This window comes from Pezoporus occidentalis, unplaced genomic scaffold (assembly GCF_034315485.1).
Source record: "Pezoporus occidentalis ecotype Australia unplaced genomic scaffold, CSIRO_AGI_Poc_V1 ctg924, whole genome shotgun sequence".
NCBI lineage: Eukaryota > Metazoa > Chordata > Aves > Psittaciformes > Psittacidae > Pezoporus > Pezoporus occidentalis.
Window position 1 is genome coordinate 4685 of NW_026916288.1, and position 15162 is coordinate 19846.

Sequence of the window (15162 nt, forward strand, 5' to 3'; positions counted from 1 at the left end):
AGCGAGTTCCAGTTCAGCGTCATGGGAAACCCTCCCCCTTTCCTGCCCTGCTTCCCCAGGTGTCCCTCCGTAATAGGTTCGAGGCCCTGGATCTTGAAGGAGAGGTAGGTGAGAATGTGGGGCAAGGCCAGCCCACAAGGCCACATAGGAAAAGGCGGTCGACTTTGCACCTCAAGACTGCCTCTGTTAAGAAAGAAAGAAGGGTCACTGTAGTAGGTGATTCCCTTCTGAGAGGAACAGAGGGCCCGATATGCAGAGGTGACCCTCATCACAGGGAAGTGTGTAGTCTGCCTCGAGCCCGGATCAGGGATATCACTAGGGCGCTCCCCAACCTGGTGCACCCGACAGACTACTACCCGCTGCTGGTCTTCCAGACAGGTGGGGGGGAAGCTGCTTCCCGCAGTCTGAGGGGGATGAAGAAAGACTACAGGGCCTTGGGGCGGATGGTGAAAGAGTCTGGGGCTCAAGTGATCTTCTCCTCACTCCTTCCATCTTCCACTGATGATGTGGGAAGGAATGGGAAGATTCAGTTCATGAACGATTGGCTTCGAGACTGGTGCTACAGGCAGGGCTTTGGATTCTTTGATAACAGCTGGTTTTATAGGGCACCAGTCTGGACAATAACAAGTGGGAAAGGTTTGTCTCACAGAGGCAAAAGGATGCTGGGGCACGAATTAGCAGGGCTCATTTGGAGAGCTTTAAACTAGATTCGAAGGGGGATGGGGTTGTAGCTGGGCTTCCCCAGTGGGGCAGCGCTCCAGAATTAATGAAGACTGGGAGGCCTCCTATAATCCTCGGGTGAAATCGGTGTGCTCAGCTCGCTCCCTGGAATGTCTGTACACCAATGCGCGCAGCATGGGAAATAAGCAGGAGGAGTTGGAAACCTGTGTTAAGTCAGGAGACTGTGATCTGGTGGCAATTACAGAGACGTGGTGGGACAGCTCACATGACTGGAATATAGTCATGGAGGGCTATGTCCTTTTCAGGAAAGACAGGCCAGCCAGGAGGGGTGGTGGGGTTGCTCTTTATGTGCGGGAGCAACTACAATGCACCGAGTTCTGTCCAGGGACAGATGACGAGCGAGTTGAGAGTCTGTGGGTGAGAATTAAGGGGCGGGCTGGCAGGGGCGATACTGTTGTAGGTGTCTGTTACAGACCACCAGATCAGGGTGAGGAAGTTGACGAGGCCTTCTACAGGCAGCTGAGAGCGGCCTCACAGTCACAGGCCGTGGTCGTCGTGGGGGATTTTAACTTCCCTGATGTTTGCTGGAAGGACCACTCGGCAACCCAGCCGCAGTCCAGGAGGTTCCTCCAGTGTGTGGATGATAACTTCCTCCTGCAAATGGTGGATGAGCCAACCAGGAGAGGAGCGCTGCTGGATCTCATCCTCACTAACAAGGAGGATCTGGTAGAAGCAGTAAGGGTTGAGGGCTGCTGTCCTGGGTTCAGCAGTAGCAGTCATGTTTCTCCTTCGTGGTAGCTGGTGCAGTGCTGTGATTTGACTTCCAGCCTGGGAACAGTGTTGGTGAAGCCGATGTTTTCGGTTGTTGCTAAGTGATGTTTACCCTGACCAAGGACTTTGTGAGGCTCATGCTCTGCCAGGGAGGAGGGGAAGCCGGGAGGAAGCAGACGGGGCACCTGACCCAGGCTAGCCAGGGAGGTATTCCATACCACAGCACCAAAACAGACCTCTGGGAGCGCGGGATCCCATTGGCATCACAGCTCCTGGTGCTTGGGAGCAGATCCTATGGGATCTGGATCCAGATCCGGATGCTCCACACATGGACACGGATCCAGGTCCGGATCCGGTTGTAGGGGGGAGCGCGGACACGGAATTCCATGGGGCTGGAAGAGCAGAACTGGGCTCCCGGAGTGGGGGCTCTGGGGTGGGGGGGAGAGACACCATTGCCCACCATTGTCTCCATTGACCCCCATTGCCCCCCATTACCCCCATTAACCCCCATTGACCCCCATTGACCCCATTGACCCCATTGCCCCCCATTGACCCCATTGACCCCCATTGCCCCCCATTGACCCCATTGCCCCCCATTGACCCCATTGACCCCATTGACCCCCATTGCCCCCCATTGACCCCATTGACCCCATTGACCCCCATTGACTCCCATTGCCCCTGTTACCCCATTGCCCCCCCATTGCCCATTGCCCCCCACTGCCCCTGTTACCCCATTACCCCCCATTACCCCCCATTGCCACCTGTTACCCCCATTGCCCCCCATTATCCCCATTCCGCCCTCTTGCCCATTACCCCATTGCCCCCCATTGCCCCTGTTACCCCATTGCCCCCCATTGCCCATTGCCCCCATTACCCCCCATTGCCACCTGTTACCCCCATTGCCCCCAATTATCCCCATTACCCCAATGCCCCCCATTACCCCCATTGCCCCTGTTACCCCATTACCCCCATTGCCCCCCATTACCCCCCCATTGCCCCTGTTACCCCATTGCCCCCCCATTGCCTCCCATTACCCCCATTGCCCCCCATTACCCCCATTGCCCCCCCATTGCCTCCCATTACCCCCATTGCCCCCCATTGCCCCCCATTGCCCCATGCCCCCCATTGCCCCCCATTACCCCCATTGCCCCCATTCCCGCATGGACCCCACTGACCCATTGCCCCCTATTGCCCCCATTACCCCATTACCCCCCATTGCCCATTGCCCCCCATTAGCCCCCATTGCCCCCATTGCCCCCCATTACCCATTACCCCCATTGCTCTGGAAGTCCCCTATGGAGTCCCCCAAGTTATGGGGTGCCCCCTTTGTCCCCCCCAAGTTATGGGGCGGGGTCTGGGTCCCCCCTATGGAGCCCCCCTTTGTGCCCCCCAAGTTATGGGGCGGGGTCTGGGTCCCCCCTATGGAGCCCCCCTTTGTGCCCCCCAAGTTATGGGGCGGGGTCTGGGCCCCCCCTATGGAGCCCCCCAAGTTATGGGGCACCCCCTCTGTGCCCCCCCCCCAAGTTATGGGGCACCCCTATAGTGCGGGGGGGGTGCCGAGGCCCCGCCCCACGTGACCCGAGGTCACATGGAGGGGTGGGGCAGGAGGCGGTGCTGGGTGATGACCACGTGACGCGGAGGGGAGGGGCCTGCGGGGGGCGTGCAGGGGTCAGGATCGGGCCCGGTGAGACCCTGCAGGGACCCATAGAGACCCCATAGAGACCCATAGAGACCCCATAGAGACCCATAGAGACCCATAGAGACCCATAGAGACCCCATAGAGACCCATAGAGACCCATAGAGACCCCATAGAGACCCATAGAGACCCATAGAGACACATAGGGACACATAGAGACCCCATAGAGACACATAGGGACACATAGAGACCCCATAGAGACCCATAGAGACCCATAGAGACACATAGGGACACATAGAGACCCATAGAGACCCATAGAGACCCATAGAGACACATAGGGACCCATAGAGACCCATAGGGACCCATAGGGACCCATAGAGACCCCATAGAGACCCCATAGAGACCCATAGAGACCCCATAGAGACCCATAGAGACCCATAGAGACCCATAGAGACCCCATAGAGACCCATAGAGACCCATAGAGACCCCACAGAGACCCCATAGAGACCCATAGAGACCCATAGAGACCCCATAGAGACCCATAGAGATCCCATAGAGACCCATAGAGACCCATAGAGAGACCCATAGAGACCCATAGAGACCCATAGAGAGACCCATAGAGAGACCCATAGAGAGACCCATAGAGAGACCCATAGAGAGACCCACAGAGAGACCCATAGAGAGACCCATAGAGACCCCATAGAGACACCATAGAGAGACCCATAGAGACCCCATAGAGACACCCATAGAGACCCATAGAGACCCATAGAGACACCATAGAGACCCCATAGAGACCCATAGAGAGACCCATAGAGACCCATAGAGACCCATAGAGACCCATAGAGACCCCATAGAGACCCATAGAGAGACCCATAGAGACACCATAGAGACCCATAGGGACCCATAGAGACCCATAGAGACCCCATAGAGACACCATAGAGAGACCCATAGAGACCCATAGAGACCCACAGAGACCCCATAGAGACCCCATAGAGACCCATAGAGACCCATAGAGACCCCATAGAGACCCCATAGAGACCCATAGAGAGACCCATAGAGACCCATAGAGACCCATAGAGACCCATAGAGAGACCCATAGAGACCCATAGAGACCCATAGAGACCCATAGGGACCCATAGAGACCCCATAGGGACCCATAGAGACCCATAGAGACACATAGAGACCCATAGAGAGACCCATAGAGACCCCATAGAGACCCATAGAGACCCCATAGAGACCCCATAGAGACCCCATAGAGACCCATAGAGACCCCATAGAGACCCCATAGAGACCCATAGAGACCCCATAGAGACCCATAGAGACCCCATAGAGACACCATAGAGACCCATAGAGACCCCATAGAGACCCATAGAGACCCCATAGAGACACCATAGAGACCCATAGAGACCCATAGAGAGACCCATAGAGACCCCATAGAGACCCCATAGAGACCCATAGAGACCCATAGACTACAGGGACTACACCCCTGATCATGCAACGCTGCCCCCATAAAGCCCCATTATGAGCCAGGACCCCAAAACCACCCCATAGCACCCCAAATCTACCCCATAGCACCCCAAAACTGCACCCCAAAACACCCCATAGCACCCCAAATCTACCCCATAGCGCCCCAAACCTGCACCCCAAAACTCCCCATAGCACCCCAAATCTACCCCATAGCACCCCAAAACTGCACCCCAAAACACACCTCTGCACCCCAAATCTACCCCATAGCACCCCAAAACTGCACCCCAAAACACCCCATAGCACCCCAAAACTGCACCCCAAAACACCCCATAGCACCCCAAATCTACCCCATAGCACCCCAAAACTGCACCCCAAAACACCCCATAGCACCCCAAAACTGCACCCCAAAACACCCCATAGCACCCCAAATCTACCCCATAGCACCCCAAAACTGCACCCCAAAACTACCCCATAGCACCCCAAAACTGCACCCTAAAACACACCTCTGCACCCCAAATCTACCCCATAGCACCCCATAGCACCCCAAAACACCCCTCTGCACCCCAAATCTACCCCATAGCACCCCAAAACTGCACCCCAAAACACCCCATAGCACCCCAAAACTACCCCATAGCACCCCAAAAAACACCCCATAGCACCCCAAATCTACCCCATAGCACCCCAAAACTGCACCCCAAAACACCCCATAGCACCCCAAAACTGCACCCTAAAACACACCTCTGCACCCCAAATCTACCCCATAGCACCCCATAGCACCCCAAAACACCCCTCTGCACCCCAAAACTACCCCATAGCACCCCATAGCACCCCAAAACACCCCATAGCACCCCAAATCTACCCCATAGCACCCCAAAACTGCACCCCAAAACACCCCATAGCACCCCAAATCTACCCCATAGCACCCCAAAACTGCACCCCAAAACACCCCATAGCACCCCAAATCTACCCCATAGCACCCCAAAACTGCACCCCAAATCTACCCCATAGCACCCCAAATCTACCCCATAGCGCCCCAAACCTGCACCCCAAAACACACCTCTGCACCCCAAATCTACCCCATAGCACCCCAAAACTGCACCCCAAAACACCCCATAGCACCCCAAAACTGCACCCCAAAACACCCCATAGCACCCCAAATCTACCCCATAGCATCCCATAGCACCCCATAGCACCCCAAAACACACCCCATAGCACCCCAAATCTACCCCATAGCACCCCAAAACTGCACCCCCAAAACACCCCATAGCACCCCAAATCTACCCCATAGCGCCCCATAGCACCCCAAAACACACCTCTGCACCCCAAATCTACCCCATAGCACCCCAAAACTGCACCCCAAAACACCCCATAGCACCCCAAATCTACCCCATAGCACCCCAAAACTGCACCCCAAAACACACCCCATAGCACCCCAAATCTACCCCATAGCACCCCAAAACTGCACCCCAAAACACCCCATAGCACCCCAAAACCCCATCTGCACCCCAAAACACCCCATAGCACCCCAAATCTACCCCATAGCACCCCAAAACTGCACCCCAAAACACACCCCATAGCACCCCAAATCTACCCCATAGCACCCCAAAACTGCACCCCAAAACACCCCATAGCACCCCAAATCTACCCCATAGCACCCCAAAACTGCACCCCAAAACACCCCATAGCACCCCAAATCTACCCCATAGCGCCCCAAACCTGCACCCCAAAACACACCTCTGCACCCCAAATCTACCCCATAGCACCCCAAATCTACCCCATAGCACCCCAAAACTGCACCCCAAAACACACCCCATAGCACCCCAAATCTACCCCATAGCGCCCCAAAACTGCACCCCAAAACACCCCTCTGCACCCCAAATCTACCCCATAGCACCCCAAAACACACCTCTGCACCCCAAATCTACCCCATAGCGCCCCAAAACTGCACCCCAAATCTACCCCATAGCACCCCATAGCACCCCATAGCATGGATCCAGCATCCAATGGGAGGGTGTTAATTACATGCAAATGAGGTCACGCCCATGTTAATGAGATGCAAAGCAGGTCGTGTTAATAAGCCCCTCCCACCCGCAGTAACAGCATGTCAACAAAGGGGCAACACGTGGCCTACAATAACATGCAAATAAAGCAGGTCCTGTGTTAATTACATGCAAATGAGGTCGCGCCCATGTTAATGAGATGCAAAGCAGGTCCACGTGTTAATAAGCTCCTCCCACCCGCAGTAACAGCAGGTCAACAAAGGGGTAACACGTGGCCTACAATAACATGCAAATAAAGCGGGTCCTGTGTTAATTACATGCAAATGAGGTCACGCCCATGTTAATGAGATGCAAAGCAGGTCGATGTGTTAATAAGCTCCTCCCACCCGCAGTAACAGCATGTCAACAAAGGGGTAACACGTGGCCTACAATAACATGCAAATAAAGCGGGTCCTGTGTTAATTACATGCAAATGAGGTCACGCCCATGTTAATGAGATGCAAAGCAGGTCGATGTGTTAATAAGCTCCACCCACCTGCAGTAACAGCGTGTCAACAAAGGGGTAACACGTGGCCTACAATAACATGCAAATAAAGCAGGTCCCGTGTTAATTACATGCAAATGAGGTTGCGCCCATGTTAATGAGATGCGTTAATATTTACATGTTAATAAGCTCCTCCCACCTGCAGTAACAGCACGTCAACAACGCAGAGCCTAAATATGCAAATAGAGGAGGTCCTGCACTCAGAATATGCAAATAAGGGGGCGGCTCTATGCTAATGACATGTAAATCAAGCAGGCCCTATGTTAATAACACGAGGTCAGCTCTACGCGCGATTAAAGCGGGTCCTATGCTAATTGCATGTAAATGAGGGGCGGGGTAACGGTGGTGGGGTGAGGAATGGCCAAGAGGAAGATGCTGTTCCACTTGGGGGGCAGGGGGTTTAGTTGTGGGGCACGGAGTCTATGGGGCGATGGAGTTTAGGGCCCCATTGTTGCCCCATAGATCCCCATTACTGCCCCATAGAGCCCCATTACTGCCCCATAGAGCCCCATTATAACCCCATAGAGCCCCATTACTGCCCCATAGAGCCCCATTATTGCCCCATAGAGCCCCATTATTGCCCCATAGAGCCCCATTATTACCCCATAGAGCCCCATTATTGCCCCATAGAGCCCCATTACTGCCCCATAGAGCCCCATTATTACCCCATAGAGCCCCATTACTGCCCCATAGAGCCCCATTATTGCCCCATAGAGCCCCATTATTGCCCCATAGAGCCCCATTACTGCCCCATAGAGCCCCATTATTGCCCCATAGAGCCCCATTATAACCCCATAGAGCCCCATTACTGCCCCATAGAGCCCCATTATTACCCCATAGAGCCCCATTACTGCCCCATAGAGCCCCATTACTGCCCCATAGCGCCCCATAGGGCTCCCTATGGATGCTATGGGGCTGTTGGAGGACGTGGGGAAGCAATTGGGGCAATGGGAAGGGTTCTCCAATGGCATCGGGACCACAAAGAGCAATTTCTGGCTTATTTTTGCCCGTTTTTTGCCATTTTTAACCCATTTTTGGCCAAATCTGAACGATTTATGGCCATTTTTAGCCCGGTTTAACCATTTTTAGCTATTTCTAACCGTTTTTTGCCCAATTTTGACTCTTTTTAAGCCATTTTGGCCATTTCCAATCCATTTTTCTCCATTTTTTACCAATTTATTTCTATTTTTAACCCATTTTTGCCATTTCCTGACTTGGTTTTAACCATTTTTGGCTTTTTCTAACCCATTTTAAGTCTTTTTTGGCTATTTCTAAGCAATTGTTGGTCATTCTTGTCTTATTTTTGCCCATTTTTTGCCATTTTAACCCATTTTTGGCCAAATCTGAACGATTTATGGAAGTTTTTAGCCCGGTTTAACCATTTTTAGCTATTTCTAACCCGTTTTTGCCCAATTTTGACTCTTTTTAAGCCATTTTGACCATTTCCAATCCATTTTTCTCCATTTTTTACCATTTTTTTTCTATTTTTAACCCGTTTTTTGCCATTTCTTGACTTGGTTTTAACCATTTTTGGCTTTTTCTAACCCATTTTAAGTCTTTTTTGGCTATTTCTAAGCAATTGCTGGTCATTCTTACCTTATTTTTGCCCATTTTTTGCAGGTTTTAACCCATTTTTGGGCCAAATCTGAACGATTTCTGGCCATTTTTAGCCCGGTTTAACCATTTTTAGCTATTTCTAACCCGTTTTTGCCCAATTTTGACTCTTTTTAAGCCATTTTGGCCATTCCCAAACCCTTTCTGTCCAGGTCTTACCGATTTCTTTCGATTTTTAACCCATTTTTGCCCTTTCTTGACTTGTTTTTAACCATTTTTGGCTTTTTCTAACCCATTTTAAGACTTTTTTTGTTATTTCTAAGCAATTGTTGGTCATTCTTATCTCATTTTTGCCAATTTTTTGCCACTTTTAACCCATTTTTGGGCCAAATCTGAACGATTTATGGCCATTTTTACCCCGGTTTAACCATTTTTAGCTATTTCTAACCCGTTTTTGCCCAATTTTGACTCTTTTTAAGCCATTTTGGCCATTCCCAATCCATTTTTCAACATTTTTTACCAATTTATTTCGATTTTTAACCCATTTTTGCCCTTCCTTGACTTGGTTTTAACCATTTTTGGCTTTTTCTAACCCATTTTAAGTCTTTTTTGGCTATTTCTAAGCAATTGTTGGTCATTCTTATCTCATTTTTGCCAATTTTTTGCCACTTTTAACCCATTTTTGGGCCAAATCTGAACGATTTATGGCCATTTTTACCCCGGTTTAACCATTTTTAGCTATTTCTAACCCTTTTTTGCCCAATTTTGACTCTTTTTAAGCCATTTTGGCCATTCCCAAACCATTTTTGTCCATTTCTTACCAATTTCTTTTGATTTTTAACCCATTTTTTGCCTTTCTTGAGTTGGTTTTAACCATTTTTGGCTTTTTCTAACCCATTTTAAGACATTTTTGTTATTTCTAAGCAATTGCTGGTCATTCTTACCTTATTTTTGCCCGTTTTTTGCCATTTTTAACCCATTTTTGGGCCAAATCTGAACGATTTATGGCCATTCTTAGCGCGGTTTAACCATTTTTAGCTATTTCTAACCTTTTTTTGCCCAATTTTGACTCTTTTTAAGCCATTTTGGCCATTCCCAATCCATTTTTCAACATTTTTTACCAATTTATTTCGATTTTTAACCCGTTTTTTGCCTTTCTTGACTTGGTTTTAACCATTTTTGGCTTTTTCTAACCCATTTTAAGTCTTTTTTGGCTATTTCGAACAAAATTATCGCCATTTCTAGCCTATTTTTGCCCGTTTCTTGCCGGTTTTAACCCATTTTTGGGCAATTTCGAAATAAGTAAAAAAAGCTGAAACCAGGCTGGAAAATTCCAAAAATCGCTCAGATTTAGCCAAAAATGGACTAAAAACTGCAAAAAAATGGGCAAAAATAAGACAAAAATGAGCAATTGCTTAAAAATAGCCAAAAAAAACGACTTAAAATGGGTTAGAAAAAGGCAAAAATGAAGATGAAATTGGGACAAAACTTGAGTGAGCCCTTGAGCCCCATAAGTGACCCCATGAGCCCCATAAGTGACCCCATGAGCCCCATAAGTGACCCCTTGAGACCCACAAGTGACCCCACGAGCCCCATAAGTGACCCCATGAGCCCCATAAGTGACCCCATGAGCCCCATAAGTGACCCCATGAGCCCCATAAGTGACCCCATGAGCCCCATAAGTGACCTTTTGGGACCCATAAGTGACCCCATGAGCCCCATAAGTGACCCCATGAGCCCCATAAGTGAGCCCTTGAGCCCCACAAGTGACCTCTTGGGACCCATAAGTGACCCCATGAGCCCCATAAGTGACCCCTTGAGCCCCATAAGTGACCCCATGAGCCCCATAAGTGACCCCTTGAGCCCCATAAGTGATTACTTGAGCCCCATAAGTGACCTATTGAGCCCCATAAGTGATTACTTGAGCCCCATAAGTGACCTATTGAGCCCCATAAGTGATTACTTGAGCCCCATAAGTGACCCCATGAGCCCCATAAGTGATGTGTTAGGACCCACAAGTGACCCCTTGAGCCCCACAAGTGACCCTTGAGCCCCATAAGTGATTACTTGAGCCCCATAAGTGACCTATTGAGCCCCATAAGTGATTACTTGAGCCCCATAAGTGACCCCATGAGCCCCATAAGTGACCCCTTGAGACCCATAAGTGATTACTTGAGCCCCACAAGTGACCTTTTAGGACCCATAAGTGACCCCATGAGCACCATAAGTGATGAGTTGAGCCCCATAAGTGGCCCCATGAGCCCCATAAGTGACCCCATGAGCCCCATAAGTGGTTATTACAGCCCCATAAGTGACCCCATGAGCCCCATAAGCGATTACTTGAGCCCCACAAGTGACCCCATGAGCCCCATAAGTGACCTCTTGGGACCCATAAGTGACCCCTTGAGACCCATAAGTGACCCCTTGAGCCCCACAAGTGACCCCTTGAGCCCCACAAGTGACCCCTCGAGCCCCACAAGTGACCCCTTGGGACCCATAAGTGACCCCAGGGGACACACAAGTGACCCCTTGAGCCCCACAAGTGACCCCTTGAGCCCCACAAGTGACCCCTTGAGACCCATAAGTGACCCCAGGGGACCCACAAGTGACCCCATGAGCCCCATAAGTGATGTGTTAGGACCCATAAGTGACCCCTTGAGCCCCACAAGTGACCCCAGGGGACCCATAAGTGACCCCTTGAGCCCCACAAGTGACCCCTTGGGACCCACAAGTGACCCCTTGAGCCCCATAAGTGACCTTCTGGGACCCACAAGTGACCCCTTGAGCCCCACAAGTGACCCCTTGGGCCCCATAAGTGACCCTGTGAGTCCCATAAGTGACCCTTTGAGCCCCACAAGTGACCCCAGGGGACCCACAAGTGACCCCTCGAGCCCCACAAGTGACCCCTCGAGCCCCACAAGTGACCTTCTGGGACCCATAAGTGACCCCTTGAGCCCCACAAGTGACCCATTGGGACCCATAAGTGACCCCGTGAGCCCCACAAGTGACCCTTTGGGACCTACAAGTGACCCTTTGGGACCCATAAGTGACCCCATGAGCCCCATAAGTGATGTGTTAGGACCCATAAGTGACCCCGTGAGCCCCACAAGTGACCCTTTGTAGTCAGCCCCCGTGACCCTTCATCGTCGTTCCTATGGGGAGCCATAAGTGACCCCATAGAGACCCATAGAGACCCATAGGGACCCATAGCCCCACAAGTGACCCCTCGAGCCCCACAAGTGACCCCATGAGCCCCATAAGTGATTACTTGAGCCCCATAAGTGACCCCATGAGCCCCATAAGTGATTACTTGAGCCCCATAAGTGACCCCTCGAGCCCCACAAGTGACCCCATGAGCCCCACAAGTGCCCTTTTGGGACCCACAAGTGAAGCCTTTATTAAATAGCCAACCATTGAAAGGGGGGCGGGGTTAAATGGGGCCAATGGGGTTCAAGGGGGGACCCCGCCCACCAAGGGGGCGGGGCTAAGGGGGCTCCGCCCCCCCCGCAGCGCCAGGACAAGATGGAGGACGGAGCCCCCCTGGATCTTGTAGTCAGCGGCCGTCTTCTCGTCGTTCCTATGGGGAGCCGGACCCATAGAGACCCATAGAGACCCATAGGGACCCATAGAGACCCATTGGGACCCATAGAGACCCATAGAGACCCATTGAGAGCCATAGAGACCCATTGGGACCCATAGAGACCCATAGGGACCCATAGGGACCCATTGGGACCCATAGAGACCCATAGGGACCCATAGAGACCCCATTGGGACCCATAGAAACCCATTGAGACCCATAGAGACCCACTGGGACCCATAGGGACCCATAGAGACCCCATTGCGACCCATAGAGACCCATAGGGACCCCATAGAGACCCATTGGGACCCCATAGGGACCCATAGGGACCCATAGAGACCCACAGAGACCCATAGGGACCCCATAGAGACCCCACAGATCCACCCCATAGCCCCACAGACCCCCATACATCCACCCCATAGCCCCATAGATCCAACCCATAGCCCCATAGATCCAACCCATAGCCCCATAGAACTCCATAGATCCAACCTATAGCCCCACAGAGCCCCATAGATCACCCCATAGCACCCCACAGATCACCCCATAGCACCCCACAGATCACCCCATAGAGCCCCACAGATCACCCCATAGATCACCTCAGAGCACCCCACAGATCAACCCATAGCGCCCCATAGATCACCCCACAGATGACGCCATAGCGCCCCACTGACCACCCCACAGCGCTCCAGATTACCCCATAACGTCCCATAAATTACCCCACAGATCACCCCATAGCGCCCCACAGATCACCCCATAGCGCCCCATAAACCACCCCATAGTGCCCCATAGATCACCCCATACCGCCCCATAGACCACCCCATAGCGCCCCACAGATCACCCCATAGCACCCTGCAAATCACCCCACAGATCACCCCATAGCGCCCCACAGATCACCCCATAGAGCCCCACAGATCACCCCATAGCGCCCCACAGATCACCCCATAGAGCCCCACAGATCACCCCATAGAGCCCCACAGATCACCCCATAGCGCCCCACAGATCACCCCATAGCACCCCACAGATCACCCCATAGTGCCCCACAGATAACCCATAGCACCCCACAGATCACCCCACAGCACCCTGTGAATCACCCCACAGATCACCCCATAGTGCCCCACAGATCACCCCATAGTGCCCCACAGATCACCCCATAGCACCCCACAGATCACTCGATAGTGCCCCATACATCACTCCACAGATCACCCCATAGCGCCCCACAGATCACCCCACAGATCACCCCATAGCGCCCCATAGATCACCCCACAGATCACCCTATAGCACCCCACAGATCACCCCAAAGTGCCCCACAGATCACCCCATAGCGCCCCACAGATCATCCACAGCGCCCCACAGCCTGCCCCATAGCGCCCCACAGATCACCCCACAGATCACTCCATAGCACCCCACAGACCACCCCATAGCACCCCACAGACCACCCCACAGCGCCCCAAAGATCACCCCATAGCGCCCCACAGATAGCCCCATAGCACCCCATAAATCACCCCATAGCACCCTGTAAATCACCCCACACATCACCCCATAGCACCCCATAAACCACCCCATACCGCCCCATAGATCACCCCATAGCGCCCCACAGATCACCCCATAGCGCCCCACAGATCACCCCATAGCACCCTGTAAATCACCCCACAGATCACCCCATAGCGCCCCACACATCACCCCATAGCGCCCCACAGATCACCCCATAGCACCCCAAAGATCACCCCATAGCACCCTATAAATCACCCCACACATCACCCCATAGCACCCCACACATCACCCCATAGATCACCCCATAGCGCCCCATAGATCACCCCATAGCGCCCCATAGCCTGCCCCATAGCGCTCACCTCTGCTTCCCGCTGTAGATGAGGCGCTGCTGCTGGGGGGGCACCCCTAAACCACCCCTCCCCCATAGATCACCCCATAGCGCCCCATAGATCTGCCCCATAGCGCCCCATAGATCACCCCATAGCGCCCCATAGCCTGCCCCATAGCGCCCCATAGCGCTCACATCTGCTTCCCGCTGTAGATGAGGCGCTGCTGCTGGGGGGGGATCCCCTCCTTCTCCTCCATAAATCACCCCATAGCGCCCCATAGCCTGCCCCATAGCGCCCCATAAATCACCCCATAGCGCCCCATAGCCTGCCCCATAGCGCCCCATAGCGCCCCATAGCCCACCCCATAGCCTGCCCCATAGCGCTCACATCTGCTTCCCGCTGTAGATGAGGCGCTGCTGCTGGGGGGGGATCCCCTCCTTCTCCTCCATAGATCACCCCATAGCGCCCCATAGCCTGCCCCACAGCGCCCCATAGCCTGCCCCATAGCGCCCCATAGATCACCCCATAGCGCCCCATAGCCCGCCCCACATCCTGCCCCATAGCGCTCACATCTGCTTCCCCCATAGGCGCTGCTGCTATGGGGGGGGGATCCCCCCCATCTCCTCCATAAATCACCCCATAGCGCCCCATAGCCTGCCCCATAGCGAACCCCCCCATAAATCACCCCATAGCGCCCATACCCCCCCATAGGGTATTATGGGATGGCGGAACCCCCCCCCATAGGGTATTATGGGATGGAGGGAACCCCCCCATAGGGTATTATGGGATGGAGGGGAACCCCCATAGGGTATTATGGGATGGAGGGGAACCCCCATAGGGTATTATGGGATGGCGGGGAACCCCCCCATAGGGTATTATGGGATGGAGGGGAACCCCCCCATAGGGTATTATGGGATGGAGGGAACCCCCCCATAGGGTATTATGGGATGGAGGGGAACCCCCCCCATAGGGTATTATGGGATGGCGGAACCCCCCCATAGGGTATTATGGGATGGAGGGGAACCCCCATAGGGTATTATGGGATGGCGGAACCCCCATAGGGTATTATGGGATGGAGGGGAACCCCCCCCATAGGGTATTATGGGATGGAG

General features: G+C 52.9%; 1 long non-coding RNA gene across 1 annotated transcript; it reads right to left on the reverse strand.

Annotated features, from left to right (window-relative positions):
- Positions 1–12127: 12127 nt before the first annotated feature.
- On the reverse strand, positions 12128–14305 carry LOC134157104 (uncharacterized). Its single transcript, XR_009962182.1, has 2 exons — positions 14245–14305; positions 12128–12230 (listed from the first exon to the last, which is right to left on the reverse strand). It is a non-coding gene; the product is annotated as an uncharacterized LOC134157104 (long non-coding RNA).
- Between the last annotated feature and the right edge of the window lie 857 nt (positions 14306–15162).